This window comes from Ochlerotatus camptorhynchus, unplaced genomic scaffold (genome assembly GCF_037179485.1).
Source record: "Ochlerotatus camptorhynchus isolate MF236.1 unplaced genomic scaffold, CSIRO-AGI_Acam_v1.1 ptg000022l, whole genome shotgun sequence".
In the NCBI taxonomy this organism is placed as follows: Eukaryota; Metazoa; Arthropoda; class Insecta; order Diptera; family Culicidae; genus Ochlerotatus; species Ochlerotatus camptorhynchus.
In genome coordinates, this window is record NW_027040514.1 from 1,319,641 (window position 1) to 1,336,505 (window position 16,865).

Genomic DNA, 16,865 nt, shown 5'->3' on the forward strand with positions numbered 1-16,865 from the left:
TGCAATGATTGATTGTGCAGAAATCCACACTCCGAAGGGGTCACTCTAATTGACTGCGCACTGGTTATAATGTGATATCGATGTCGATAAAGGGTATACGTCGAGGTATGGTGAAATTCAAAGCTGTTGACGTTGGATAGTGCAGGAATGTAGGTCGCCTGATTACAATGAACCGGCCAAAGTTTCGTGTGACTAAGCAACAAAATGACTTTTTAATGACCGGATGTTATTAAAACACCTCTAGTCGAAAGGTGTCACTAAGGATAACGACAAAGGGGGTAATGTAATGATATCTTTAAACCTTTAGCCTTTTCCAGTAATCTGTCATTAATTATTGCAAAAAAGAGGTGCTAGTAGGATTGAGAAAAATATAGTTGCTGTGTTTTCTTATTTTTTACTGGCTAAAACGTTCCAAGTAGAATTGTTATACTTGCAGGGTTAGGGTTACCATATCAAAAACTTGAAAAGGAGAACATTTCATTTGAGGTTTGGAGATTAAGGAGGATAATTCTAGATAGAGCTGGAATTAAGGCCTAACAGCTTTTGTAAACAATGACTGATGGTGATATTGATTTGCTTGGGCGAGTTTTGAGATTCTAGAAATCATCGAGAGAAGTCATTGTTTACAAAAGCTGTTAGGCCTTAATTTCAGCTCTATCTAGAATTATTCCTTTTCTTAACATTAAAGAAGGACAATGAGTTTTTATCAAACGGTTTTAATAATATGTGCGCTATCACAAAATTCATGATTTGCAAAGGTTCAATTGAGATTGTTCATAACTTGTAGTCGTTATCAATTCAATTCATCTTCTCGTTATACTTCAGAAAAATGCATCAAACTCGCCTTCATAATTCATTTTTGATACTTGGAAATGATCTAGTCTAGCTGATTTGCATGAAAACTACAGCTTTACAGCCTTAAAACCATCACAACTTTATCATGTACAAAAATCAGGATACATGTCATTGCTGATTGAAACCAACATGGAACATCTAAGCAACCTGTTCAGTTTACCATTGATTCAGCATAGAACTCTACAGGGTGAAAGGTAAATCCTGTCAGTAAAGTATATGGTCATAAAAATGAGAAGATGATGTGAAATTTAATTTTCCCTGTATTTCCTGTTTCGTGTATCCATAACATTTCAAGCTGAACATTGCATTAGGTCCTAAGTAACATTGATCGATTCTCTTCATTGACTTTCTCTTTCATTTATAACTTGAGCACATAACCGTTTCTTAATCTGGTTGACGTATTAGATGTTACATAAAAGCTTCTTTTAACGATCTGTGAGCTGAAAATAAGTGGGAATGTCTTTACATGGCCGTGGGGATGCAAAGAGAAAGTCCACGAAGAGAATCTGTCAATGTCATTGTTCACTCGGCTGTCGACAGAAGCAGACCACTCTCAATGTGTGTCACGCGATCGTCTGTTTACTCGGCAGCAATCATTGTGTGGTCATCCTCATTGTTCTTCATCAGCAGTTCCTTCAATCGATGCATCGTCGACTTTGCAAAGCAACCGTTTCGTGATGAATGTGTGAGTGCTGACCACGTTTTGCGTCCATTGCTACAATGGAAGCGCTCTGACCCTCGTTGGCGAATTTGCCATACAAGTAAACCACTGGAAGCGGCTCCCGTTTTGATGGAGGAGGCTTTTTGGATAACGGAAGATAAAGTGTTTGTTGTGTTGTACCTTTTGACTATAGTTTTTAGATGTATTGTATAGTGATCAAGAATCCTCGGCTCTGTAAAGTTAATTCGGTTGAGCCTTATAAAATAAATTAATAATAAAAATAAAAAAAAGAATCTGTCAATGTTACTTAGGACCTAATGCAATGTTCAGCTTGATTTGTCTTAACGTAGATTGAAACTGACGTGCTTTGAATTTGCTGCTGCTTTATTTTCCGAGATGTTTATTGAAAATTTAGTGCAATAAGTCCTTTAGCTGGTGCATTTTGGACACCTGAAAACTTTTTCAATAATTTCGCGTGTGTTTATTAGTGCTGTGTTTGGTTATTTAAAAAAAAATTGGATCGAAAGAGTTTTTAAGATTACCGCGAGTGAACAAACCGGGTTTTTTCTTCCTTCGCCGCCTTCGTGAAACGTTGCGAAAAAGCAGATCTGCGCTGAATTTTCTAATGTACGCTGTTGAATCGTGTCCGTTTGGGTGCATAACGATTCGGAAGCCGGAAGTTACAAAATAAGTCCAGGAGGTAACGGTGATATCCAGTGGAAGTAGGTTAAAATCGAACGAGCAAATTTTCTCCTGAAAAGTGCTGCTGCCTGAAAGCCAAAATGGGCGCGTATCTATCGGAACCACTCACAACGCAGGATTCGAGCGAGGAGGCCATTAATTTGCTTGCTTGCGGTTCCAGCTCGATGCAAGGCTGGCGGATCAGCCAGGAGTAGTAGTTTCTAGTGAAAGAAATGATCTACATCACATCAATAAACATAACCACGAGCAATGACGAGGAACTGCATCCCAAACCCCATGATAAACAAGGAACGGATGCATCCAACGAAACTTTAAGGCGCAAAATAATCATTACCAACATAGGAAAAAATGCGGTAAGATCCTTCCATTGCATCTTCAGTATTGTACAAATATTTACACATTACACACAACTACACATAGTAACTCGGAGCGTTTAGTACGGTATGTCCACGCATCCTTCCATTCATTTCCAACAATCATCTTTGCGGCAATTACAACGCAGTAAGCCTGGCCGTATAGATGTTTATATCATATCTCAGATATGCTGTAAACATCAATTAGACAAGAAAAATGATTAGACCTCATCTAACCTAATCATTTTCCAGGATGCTTTCCCGTACTGGCTGCGTTTGTATTAGATTAGATTAGATCTACATATAACATTTGCCTTAACTTAGTCCAGTTCAAATCCTTCTCCCTTTCCTTTAATTACGAGCCGCATCCGATTTTGAAAATCGTTACAGCTGGCACGCACGATGTCTTGAGGCATTTCGTCCCATATTTTCACCAAACGTTGCTTAATAGTTTCCACGGTTACTCCCTTGGTATTCCCTAGTTCACCTAATATGTAGCCCATGTTTTGCAAAGAAGTCGAGAGGATTCAAATCGGGTGAGGAGGTGGGCCACTCTTTCGACGAAATGAAATCCGGGATATTGGCCTCACACCAAGCCTGTGTATCCTTTTGCCTGATGGGACGGTGCAGAGTCTTGTTGGAAGCAGTATGGTGCATTCTTATAATGTTTTTGGTCTTCAAAACATTATCGATGTAATATCTACTGTTGATTTTAACACCAGGTTCAATGAACAGCAATGGAACTTTCAATGTTTTGGAGAAACATCCCCAAACCATCACACTGGAAACATTCTGGAACCTTTGAACAGCCAGTTTGTCACGAGGAATATCAGCAAGGTATGCAGCATATATCCGATCATTTTGCTGGTTGTGGTGATCCTGTAGCAGGAACATTTTCTCATCCGAAAACAGAATTTCGCAATCACCGTGCCGTTTGAGCAGTTTCCGACATCTTTCGACTCTTTTGCTTTCCGGTGAAACCATGCACCCGCTGTTTTTTGTAAGCATTCAATCCGAGATCATCTTTCAAAATACTCCTGATCGTTGGCTGTCTTACGCCCAGACTTACAAGAATTCCGCCGAATTCGCTCTCTCACTCGTTTCATAACTTCCGGAGTTCTGACACTGCGTTTTCGGCCTGATCTGGGAGGGATTTTCCACGAACCGGTTTCCTTGTACCGTTTAATGGTGCGAAAGATGAATCTTTCGTTTATTCCGAGTGGTTTCAGTGTCTTTAAAATAGAACACGGTCTATGACTATGTGCTTTACCTATAGGTGAGGCAGTGCCTCTTACGAATGTATTAGTAAGCGGGGCAAACTTTATGGGTGGTAGTGTGGTCCCGTGTACCCGAAGCTTCAGGCACCGGAGACAATAAAGTTGCGACGTCACAATCACGATTTTTGTTCGGAGAGTTGGTTCTTGTATTGTCACCACTTTTCATCTTCGAAAATGTTTGTAGTATTGCTCTCAAACACAAACAAACACTATCATGTGCCGCTCCTGTATGTGTATCTGGGTATATGATGCTTCAAAAACAGGCTTATCACGAGTTCCCTTTTCGCGTCCATGATTATCACGTGTATCAAACGAATGAAAATTCAAAACAAACTTGCATGCCGTGTTGACACACTCTAAAAAAAAATATGCAGACATGTATGTGATTAACCCATTTGATACTACAATTGCTTAAAAAACACGGACAGGAATTACCTTTCACCCTGTAAGGCCGCTGCCATAGTGGGAGCGAAGAGGCGTGCTTAGCGTTATATACAAAAGAATTCCTATTAGGGTAGAGAACTACTTCGGCCTAAGCGCCCATTTTGGGCCTATCACGCAGAAAACATCAAATAAATCCATTATTTCGGCGTTAACAGGTAAATTATGCGCTTGGTACGATACTTTAGTTCAAATGATACCGAACGAAGTCAATAAGAACGCGTGATATGAATGTTTGCACCCAATATTCTCAAATACAAATGAAGCGCTCCGACCGAATCAATCTTTATCTTCATCGGATAGGCCGAAATGAATAATTCATTGGCGTTTTAATGCGTTAGAATCCGTAGGCCGAGTTTGGCGTCAAGAAGCAGTGTTAGACTTTTAACAATATCTCAACGATTGGTTTCACTTTATCAAATCTTATGGTACGTACGGAAAGGTAAATAAATTTGGAAGCCACCAGTACGAATAACATTCCGTGGTGCTAAACTACGCTAGATTAAGAAATATTAAGTGCGGGTTGTGCTTAATAGGCCGGAAATGGGGTAGTTAACCCTATTGATATTATTCCTTACATTCGATTTCACGCTTCGCGTGCTTTTTCGCTCTCAGTATGGCAGCGGCCTAAACAAATCAAGCGACGTATCTGCTTTTGTAAGCAATCGCTTCAATCGACGATTTGTCTTAGCTGCTAACTCACCCACGCAAACACCATCATCAGGTAGGGGAATCTTTTCCCTACTAGCTGGTGTTGTTAGTTTCTGTGAGTGAGCTTGCAGTTGCCACAAATTGTCGGTTGAAGTGATTGTTTACAAAATCAGATACGTCGATTTGAATAGTTATGCTTGAAATACCTAAAATACCATAGAACCAGAACGTCTAAATCGAACACATGTTGAATTCAATCTGTGTAGTTGTGTTACATTTGGTGAATTTTAACTTAAATTTGACAGATAGAAAATTTTCAAATAAACATACTATTGTACCAGACTTATTTCTGGCAGACCTTCTCGAAAATCGTACGATCAACAACAGAGAGATTTCCGAACATTGTAAATTATTTTCGAAATGTCAAATTTAAGTAAAAATTCAGAAAATGGAACGCAGCCTGGGGCCCATGCATTAATTATGTCACGCTAAATCGAGGAGAAATTTATTCCCCCCCCCCTATCGTTACGTTTTTCCTATACCTAATGCACTGCTTGTCACAAAATATCAGACCCCCCCTCCTAGAGCGTGACATAATATATGCTCAACCCCTGATTCTGTGTTATAACTTAGATTTTTTTTTGCCGAGATGGGCACCACCGAGCAGCTCGGCAATTTATTTTGCTAGAAATTGTATGTAAGGTAGCCACCATCCCTTCAAAGATCTTGTCTTGTATGCAGCTCCACTTAATAGCAAGATCAATTTGAGCGTATGAAGGGCCAAAAACGGAGGGGCGGACCCGTAAGCAGAGACATTTACACGAAATCCACGGGAATTTAAGAATCTCCTTCCAACGATACGATCCAACAAATCGAATAACACAATTCGCAATACTTATTAATCTTACTACAGGATGGTTTGTAAAGAAAGGCGCGTCAATCTCACTGAAACTGTTGAAGTAGAATTCACACCACCACAATCGAATCGGTAGGATAAAGAAAATGATAGTGTTTATTCCCTCCTAGACTCCGGTTGTCATACCACCCCATCGTCCAGTCCCAGGTCAAATGATACCCTGATGCTCCCTCCCAACCCAGTATTTATTTATATAATGAAAATATATGTAGTGGAGAAATGAAATATATTAAAACATTAAATATGAAATAATGCATATAAATTTATATAGATAAAATAGTTGATATTCTGCAATGAAAATAATAATTATTTTACATATAATAAGTTGCAGCTCTATGTTCCCTCAGCTCACAATATCAAGTGGATGTAACACTGAAATTTCAAGATTATATCACAGACAAACAGACATAACAAATTGAATATTTCTCATTGTAAAACATCGTCGCTAAAACATTACCGCCATCTGTTGAGTACACTGTGGTGGGTAGTACGCTGAACAGATGGCGGTACTGCGTAAACGTCAAACGCAAGGGAATTGACTATGCGCGCCACAGGTGCCGGACAACTACGATTCTTTTAAATTAACTGTTTAATGCTTGTTCGATAAACATCTTGCGAGTGTTATGTCTGTTTGTCTGTGGTTATATTAAGCAAATATATATTTTTATCTCTAATTACTAATAATGTAAGGATGTAAATGTAAAGTGTAAAGTGTGATGTATAACTAACATGACAAACAATAAAATGGGATTACGAGAAAAATAAAGGAAAGATCTCACCCGATATGTTGCAAAGGAATCCATGACATCACGATGATTTCGAAGAGCTTCAATAGATATGCTGCCGCTACTTCTTCAACCGGTGTTAAAAACAACACTCTTGCTTTTCGGTTCTCACACAGCAGAGCAAACCCCATCAACCACGAAATACACTCTAGAGGGATCTCAACAGAGAAAAAAAGGACTGCATCCACTTTCCATCACCAATCACTCGCGACGGCAGCTCCTCACCGACCCAATCAACTCGCGACCAACGCCGAAATCAGAACCAATCCAGGGATGTGTTCATAATTTATTTCATAAATAATGCTCATGTTTAAAGTTTGCCATACAAGTGTATCCGCGGCATTACACTGAACAGCAGACGATTACTTTTGTAAGCCGTAAACTCGCTGATTCACGGTAACGTCGACCACCGAATCACCACCAAAACTCGATTTATTTTGCTGGAAATTCAGCAAAAAATATGTTTGTTAGCTGAGATCTCGGCAAAATTCCCGTTTGTTAGCTGAATCTCGGCAAGTTTTTCACTGAGATCCAGCAAAATAAAATGCCGAGCCCAATGTGGTGCCCATCTCGGCGAAAAAATTTAAGTGTGTACACTTCATGAATCTTCACTGATACTTCGAAAATAAATTATAATGATCGTCCGACTTTCAAGAAATTATTTGTCAAAATTGATTCCTGGTCTGTCTGAAATAAGCAAGTTAATTTGAAATTTTTCCGTCAAATTTAAGTGAAAATGCACCAAATGGATCGTAGCCTAAATGTAGGGGGTTGATAGCTGTAGTATACTCCTAGTCCCACCATCGAATGGCATTTGCTATATAAGATGAGGTTAAACAAATAAGCTCTGCAAACAACGCTCTTTGAAAACAATTTTTATGAATATGTTACTGGAAAAAATGCAAGGATTCAAAAGGAGGACATTTTCGGGCAAAAGGATACCATATGGTAACCCTATGCAGGGTGGCCAGTGAACCAGAAATACCGGGAACCAGGGGAGTGAAAGCCAGCTCTGTAAAATCTCGACAATACACGGTGAAATTGACAATTCTGCTTTTTTCACTCATTTGAGCTAACAGTCGTGTCAATTGTCAATGAATGAATGAGATTTCGACGAAGGTTTTTTTGAGGATCAAGTCTGTCAGTGACTATGTGAGAAACAATTTTGTTAAAATAGCGCGAAAGTCTGTCAATTACAATGACAAATCTTAGCTGGTGTCCGATCGGACGAAATATTTTAATAAAATACCTAATTGTTATTCCTTTTGCTGATCAACTCGGTCGCCAGGTTTTACTCTGCTAGGGGAACGGAACTATCAACTCTATACTTTCATCTCCTCATTTATCGTATAAAATAACCACTTTAAGTCTGATATATGACGTTAAGCATCTACAACTTAATCTATTTATATTATTGAATGCAGCAGCATTTTTTTTTTCGAGAAATGATGCGACCTACAATGACAAATAGAATATTTTTTAAAATAAGTTAAACAAAACTGCAAATCTCTTTAAAAATGATAATTTATTCTAGTAGTGGCCAATACTGGAGCATCTGCTCTACAGTGGAATTTCAGATTTATCACCTTTTGTTTTTTCACACTCTGTTCACATCAATCAATTACGCCAAAAATAGTTTTTACCGTGGTAAACTTCACTGTACTCAATTTGAATAAATCAATATTACAAGGGGTGGCGACTCTATCTAAGATACAGGCAAAATTTCGCTTTGCTGTTGTGAGATGCACACACGTTGAAGATGCAAAAAGTTGGAGAGCGATGCGAGTAGATGGATTTAGATATAAGAGACGATAAAAGATTTATCGTAGATTGATTCGATGACGTGAAATTTTCTGACCATCTAAAATTGAGATTTGGATCCAGGAATATTAGTTCTTCCGGCTTGTTTGTCGGCATCCACTAAACTTACGTTCAGATCAGTAATATTTTTGGTTTTACAGTACTTTTGCGTAATCTTAAAAAACTTGATACGAATGCGATTCAATATGATAAAACATCCACTCATTATTTTATTTCACCAATACACTTTTTATTAGAAAATTCGTCTGGACCTTGGAAATACTTATAAGAAGGATTAATTTCTACATGATGTCATACGGTGAGAACATGCGTAAAGTTCCAGGTGAAACGTAATTGTAAGATCACAAGTATGTAAACTTGTACTTCTTTTAGGTAGCCAATAAAATACAGTTACTCAGGTTGGTAGTCAAAGTAGTTCTGATTTTATTTCCCTGTTCCGTACATCTCTAGAGCCCTATTAAAAAAAAATCAAATCCAAGAGCAACAATTTTCTCTCATGAGCTCAATCTCTCAACATACCATATAGGGTAAATTATGGCTTCGGCACCCATTGACTGTTTTCGGCAACCGAAATCGAAACGTTTATTTCACTGTATTTTCCCATCAAAACTCTTCGCTGAATGTATTAAACCGATTCCTTACCTTTTCAGCTTCAATCTGATTACATTTTTACGACTGTGAATTCCTGTTATACCATATTTTTCTTTAAATGAAATATACATACTACAAAATACGGCTGATTTCGAGTTGCCGATAATAGAACAGCTGGTTAATACGCAGTTCAAATGGAAAGGGTGCCGAAGAAAAAGAGACTGCCGACAATAGTCACTCTTACCTGAGAAGTTTGGAGCGTTGTAAAAACATGTTCAACCCGTTTTGATCAATTCTGTCGATTGGAATTGGTAGAACAGCAAGCAGCAGATAAATGTCAACAAACAAACCTGTCATGTATGTGTGTGACGCTGAGAAATCGCTAATAGAAGTTCGGACGCTGCTTAGATTGACGAGAATACGTAAATTCCCCTATATTGATATTACACGACATGTGATTTCTCTTTCACTGACTACAAAATATAGTACTCAGCAGAGATCGAAATTTTCGCCTACTTGAGAAGAGAAACGTCATTTTTCACCTGCTATAGGAGAAATAGATGAGAATGTGAGAAGCGAGAGAATATTATACGCTCACAGCAGTTTTCGCGAGAAAAGCAACAGCGATTTATTTTTTTCGGAGAGCATAAGCGGCAGATAAATCGTTTCTTGTTCAGTGAATTCTTGATGCCGATAATGATTTTTCACTTCTTTCATACACCTGAAAATTCACTTTCCGCACACCAACGACGATCCGAAATTAAGGACCAAAACAAAAGTTAGGGAACATCCATAAATTACGTAGAATCTGAGGAGTAATGGAGAGGGGGTTGCAACATTTGTAAAGGACCATGAATAAGGTATAGAAAAAACGCCACGAAGGGGGAGGGGAAGGTCTAAAATTGGTAAGAAAATTGCATCGTCATTTATGGATGACCCTTATGATATGACAGAAGGTATAAAAAGGAAATAAAAAAAATCTGCTGGACTGGTTGAAACGAACGAAATGCAAACAGGTGAGGCTATGTGAAATCGTTGTCCCTTTCCTTCTGCGGCTGTTTAATTGGATAACACAGGATGCCGGCACACTCCGTCAACCTTTTAATCAGCGGAAGAACAAACGAGACGGCCAATTTCCAACTCTCAACTGTTAACATCACATTGGATTGGAACCGAACAATTTGGGGTGGTATTTTTTTTCGCTCTTGGTAGTTTTCAGAGCCAAATGGGTGATGAAAAAGTATTTTCGTTGGTTTTTGAAGAGAGATATTTTCGGATTATGTATGAGAGAGGATAATGAATTATCGGTGAAAAAGGAGAGATGAAAATGTGAACGGTTCACAACTCACCGAAAAGTAGCTTGAGTAAGGAAATGCTTATCGTGCAGCTGAGTGAGAATTTCTATCTCTGGTACTCAGCGAGGTACTGAGCTCTGAAATTTTTTGAACCTTTACCTAGCTGTTAATCCAACTGCATATATAGTCTATATTATAGATGTACCATACATGTTTTGATCGCACTGCCATCTGTGGTGGGCATTACGCTGAACAGATGGCGGTAGTGTGTAAACGTCAAACGCAAGGAAATTGACTATGCGCGCCACAGGTGGTAGTACTACCAACTACGATACTTTTAAATTGTCCGTTAAATGCTTGTTCGACGAACAACTTGCGAGTGTTATGTCTGTTTGTCTGAGGTAATATGGTTAATGGTCATCAAACATTCCTCAGCATTATATTGGAGTTCACTTCTAATTTCTTTTGGATATTGCTTGGAACTCTCCGAAAAAAAATCTCTAGAAATTCGTTTCGAAATGCGCTTGGAATTATCCTCGGAATTCACAAAATTCCTTTGGAATTAAACCCTCTACATTCAATTCCCTTAGTATTTTTCACAAATCCTGGTATCCTCTTTACAATAGCCATGGAATTTTCCAGAGTTACATTGTTTACTCTGAACTTGGGAGTTGTAGTCAAAACTCTATTAAAGGTTTTCGAAAATATTCTCTGAAATAGTGTTATCTCATTGATTCTATAATCTGCTCAAATTTGTTTCATAAAATTCTCTTAATAATTCTTCTAAGTATCCTGAAAATTTTGTGCATTCCAAGGGAAATCTTTTTTTTTTTCTTCGAAGAGCGGACGAAGTATTTTTTTCGATTTGTCGTCGAATTTAACGGAATTATCGCATTGACTTCAAATTCTCGGATTTTTCGCGGTTTTCCCGATTTCTCCACTCACTGGTCACCCTGCATTTTACATATGAAACACTTGTCTTTAACCCCGTTATATATTTTTTGCTTTGAGCACATTTTTAGACCCAGTTCCACAAGAAAATTATTCCGGGTAATACGTTTAACCCAACTGTAATTTGCGGGCGGACTACGGTAGGAAATCGTAAAAACAGTGCTTTTACCTCCAAAATTTTTAAGTTAATTCCATCTCAATTTCATCAGCAGCATCATCACTATACTATAACTTCACTGAGAAGCTAGTTTTAGGTTTAGGTTTACTTTTTTTTTTTCTTCATTAAAGAGACTTTCAGCCCTAGGCTGGTTCGTCTCTAACCAGGTTTACAATGAAGACCAAGAATACTCAATAAATCCACTCTTTGCTTGTCGACGTAACTTTGAATCATTATTCAATCATAAAAGTTCTACACCAAGCAATAAAAAAAAAATCCATCCAAGGAAGACCATAATCCTAAATTCTCATTTGGTGATTCTCTGAGCTAATCAAGCTGTTGAGACCACTATAAGGGACAAGAACTACAAGTATTCATAAAAAATCATCATCTTCTCTTAACTCTTTACCGTTCTTAAATTTACTCAAAGGCGCTCAAAGGATTGATTTTTGTTGGACACAGATGGATCGAGCAGGAGCATCAATCTACTCGAAGGTTAAATTTTGTCAGACGCAATCAGGTGGAACATCTATTAAGAGATACGCACATACCCATTTGGAGTTTACATTTTGCAACAACTAACAACGTCTAGCGTCTACGGAAAAGGATTTTTATCAACCCTCAGGATCTCCGTTCAACCATAGAGGTAACTCTAAAAACAGAAAGTCCCCAAGAAACGTGCTCAACTTTTTGGCTCAGCTCTGGTACTCTTTTCGGTCTCAAGCTAATCGATTCACCCCTCGAAACATAGGAAAATCCACTAAGCCCTCATTTTATCTGTCAAACTTTCATAGCGAATCAAAACAAACATAGTATAGTACTAGAATATCGACTAAAACGAGGTACACTGAACCAAAACATCCGCAATACTTCGAATGATTAGTGCATTGCTCGAGCCCTTTAACAATATGCATTCGAATTTCGGATGATTTTCTTATGGTTGAATTCGTCGTCAGATGATGAACATCCATATGACTGTCATCCAAATACAGGATGATTTTCGTTTGAAAATTAGCTATAAAACATACGGCACTCAGAGGACAAACATTTAAGAATAGTGTGACAATCAAGTGGTTTTAATTAGATTTATAATTTGAATATCTACAATTCCATACTGCATAGCCATAATAAGCCATTCCATTATGGATACAATTTTTTTTTGTGGTGGAGAAAACCTCCTCTACCACGAATTAGCCAACCATTGGTTTTCATCCTTTAGCTATGTTCGTAACAGCTCTGATAGCGATACATATGCTTCCACCTTGTTTGTCAGCTCAGATCAGCAAATGACGTTCGATAGAATTATTTACATCATCGTTTTGAATGATTTGCGTTATGGGGCTGAACCAATACCATATGCATTTCCATTTAGTATGACAGTCATTCTGCAGAGAGCATTACGCATTTCAACTGAAGGCCCTATCCCTTCTCATAACAAGTTTCATCCTGTATTCGAGAGGAAAATCATCTGATTTCAAAACAACCGTCATCCGGTTGCAGATATCATTCGAAAAAGCGATTTCGGTGTTTTGTTTTGAATGGTCTGAGGTTTCATTCGATCGGAGGATGATGTTTGTGTACAGTGTACGCTTATAAATGTACTTGGGACCAATACACGCTAACTTGAAAGTACCCATTAATGGTTGAAAAAGACCCATTTTGAAGGAAAGTGGCTTAACTCATTAAATGAGTAAAATTTTTACCCATTAATGAGTATCAGTTACCCATTAATGAGTAATTGTTAATCATTAATGGGTAACAGATACTCATTAATGGGTAAAATTGTTTAATCATTAATGAGTTAAGCCACTTTTCTTCAAAATGGGTCTTTTTTTACTCATTAATGAGTACTTTCAAGTTAGCGTGTAGGCTAGTCAAGTATTGAGCCAATTTAAAATCATTAGTTTCCACCGGTTCAACTCAGAAATATACCAACATCCAGCGGGAACTGAATTTATATTGATAATAATATGATGATGATATGGAACTACCAGCAAGACAACTGTTGGTAGACTGTGGCCTATCCTTTTTGTTCAACTTGATCAAGTTTAATAACCTCTAATTGTACTCAACCTGCCATTGTACATATAAAGCGCCAAAAACGGTTTGGGTGAATTCGTGGGCAACATCACCCACGTTCATTGACGGGATAGATGAGAATCTCCTTCCAACAACAGGATCATCGTTCGAAAAACAAGCCATCCAACAGAAGGATGTCCCAAATGAGTAGGGAGAAGAGCCCACCATTTGTTAAAAAAATTAAAAAAAAAAACAGGAAGTTGGCATTTCCACTCTCTCCATCCGTTTCAGCGGGAGCTGAATTTATATCAGGTTCAAAATCATCGAAATACCATTTTATTTGAGTAATTTTTGCTCAAATGGCAGAAATGCAACATCGAGCATGGAGAAGCCTCAAGTTCACAACTCTATTTAAAATTGAAAATGAACAATTATACTCAAACTACACCGAGTAATTAAGATGTTTGAAAATAGCGAAGTCAGCAACAATAAAATAAAAAACTACAAGGGACAACTGCAGCAGGAGCTTGTGTTTTGTGAAGGAATAGGAATTTGAGCGGGGTTCTCGCTGTATATACTCTTTAGTATGACTATGATAGCCCTGAAAAGAACCTTTTGATATGAATTTTAGTTGGAACATATTCAGAAAATTTAACTCTTTTGGAAAATCTTGGTGGCTCTAAAAACAGCCGATGGTAGTACAGGCTTAAAGCCTTTGGAAGATGATGATGACGTGTAGGTAGCCCTTTGTTCTTCGGTTCAATGATTGGAAACTCGCAAGAGTCTCGGCCCGTCTGCTACTGGACAGGGGTTGAACTGATGTCTGCGACAGGTTGGAAGGCCACAGAATATCAGTGTCCAGTAGACTGATGCAAAATTTGACTTTTTCGCTCCACAATGCTTAAATGGTTTCAAATCGGGTCCAGATTAGCCTCCCAAAGTTAGAAACAGACTTCGAGAGATTTGGTTAGAAACAGACTTCGCACAAGCCATTTGAAGTTTACATGTAAATTACTATGGGAAATCTCAACTTTTTGTTCATTGCCTTCTAGTCTTTTTCCATATTGAGCTGCGAAACAGTTCGATAGCCATTCTTATAGAAAATTTTCTCAGCTACAACTTTGCTGAAAATCGTTTCTATGTAAACCGAGACAGGAAAAAGTTATTGATTATTTAAGAGATTGACAATCTTATGGCAAGATTAAGCAACTGTATTGTGGGCAACACTGGATTCTGCAGTATGACATAGTAGTCATGATTTTTGTCCTCTATTCTACGCGCCATAAACACCAATGTTGCCTGCTGAACAGTTGATTGAGCATGATCATAAGACATCAGTGCATTGAACCATTGATAACTTTAGATCATTGCATTTAATCAAAAAGTGGTCTTGAGCAAAGTTGTAGCTAGGAAAATTTCCTACAAGAACAGTTGAAAGCTTTTGAAACAGACTGATATGGTGTATTATTAGATGGACATGAACAAACAATATGGTGTATTATTAGATGGACATGAACATAGTAATTCCCATACAAACTTCAAATGGTTTGTGCCATCTTAGTTTCTCACCAAATGGGTTCAAATTTTTAGAGGTTAGTCAGGATCCGATTTGAAATCGTTTAAGTATTGTGGAGCGAAAATTTCAAATTTTGCATCACTCTAGTGTCCATTCAGCTAAAGCTCCTCCCCTTTTTAGTTTTTCTCGTTAAACTCCTTCCACAAACGAAGTGACAGACGGAGCGGCTCGAAAACTTTGGTGACTAACCTGCTATTTCAATTTTTCAGTGTACCACATGGTAACACCACTACTACTGGATTGTACCACATGGCAACACTACTACTGGATTGTATTAGCATTTTCACCAAATGTATTAGAATGTTTTGGTTCTATCTCTTTCACTCTACTCAAAACTGAAATGCATAAAAAAATGACAAAATGATACACTCTTTGCACACTGTCAAACAGACATTGTACACAAAATCAACTTTGTTCAAATCAAAACAAAAAAACTAATCCAAGAAAATTCTATTACAGTGAACCACATTATTTTAATGGATTTCTTGGCCAGTTAGTCGTCTGTCACTTCGTTTGTGCTCCTTCTCTCGACAAGTTGATAAATCTTAGCCTTTAGCAGAAAGACGCTGTACACTTTTTTCGGCGAATTTATGATTTTGTTTCACGTCAAGGGCTCTTCTCTATGCCTGTTCAGATAAATTAGTTCTTTTATTTATATTCTCTACTGCGCTAAATCAAACGAGTAGAAATAAGAAGGGATGTCAGTTGCGCGCTCGAATAATTGAAAATTCAATATTTAATTGAATAGCTGGAAAAATCTTTGCGATCAATCGTTAATCGAATAATTGGACTTTTAGGCATCCCTAGAAAATAGTGTAATTTCTTGTTTTTTGGTGGTCCTTCGAAAATGTCGAACAGCAGAATTGCTACCAGCAAGTGTAACCCAAGAATCAAAAGCGATGCAATACTAGTTTTCATTGCTATGACGACGACTGAATTAAGCGGCTTAGAAGCAGAGGGGTGAAAGTCAATTATCTTCATCGATTTCCTCTTTTGACGAACATAGCTTCACTAACCTATTTCGCACAATTTCTACTATGCTCTTCTATCATCCAGAACAACAAACGTATAAAAGAATGTGTTTGCCGTCGAGTTATTAACGAAACAGAAAGTCGGTGAAGAGAATCGATCAAAATCACTTGCGCCCCTGCTTCCAAGTTCGGTTACAAGATTACAACTCTGGAGAGCATTTTGTGTGGTCGTTGGGAGTGTGTGGTTCTGAATATGGCCATGAGTGTGCAAAATGTTACGCAATTGCATCCTCCCTATTCGCACACGCCCTAAGATCGGAGGCGAATAGCACTTTGACTTGCTTCGTCTACTAATGATTCTCTGATGACTGTGTTGGGGAAGCAGTATATGCATGTACGTAATTGGTGGATTTGTCAGTTATTTCGACGCTTTTGGACAATGTTTGACACTGTCAACTTTTTCAATAGTTTCTTGTTGAAAATTCACAGTCAAAAGCATTGTCATTGATGCGTAGAAATATTTCTTATCAATTGGTGATAAAATTATTGAAATTGGTTCAGGGGCAGCTGAGTTATTAACGTTCAAAATCTTTCATAATTTCGTTAAATGTTCCATTTTAGGTTTTCACAAAGTGTACCCCAAAATCCAAACGTAGTCCTACGTCAAAAGTTTCTGGGATTAAGAAATATTAACCTGAATTTGAATTGAATCCTCTGAGATTCGCCGATTTTCCAGGTCCAAAAATGAATTCCCTGATATTCCCTGATTTTCCAGGTTTTTTCTAGCTACTCGACACCCTGTGTCACCATGCAACGACCCGATCGATGCATCTTCGTCATTTT

At 38.0% G+C, this 16,865-nt stretch overlaps 1 protein-coding gene across 1 annotated transcript in view; it reads left to right on the top strand.

Annotated features, from left to right (window-relative positions):
• Positions 1–16,865, top strand: part of Sobp (Sine oculis-binding protein) — a 104,042-nt gene that overhangs the window by 70,658 nt on the left and 16,519 nt on the right. The gene's annotated exons all lie outside the window — the stretch shown is intronic.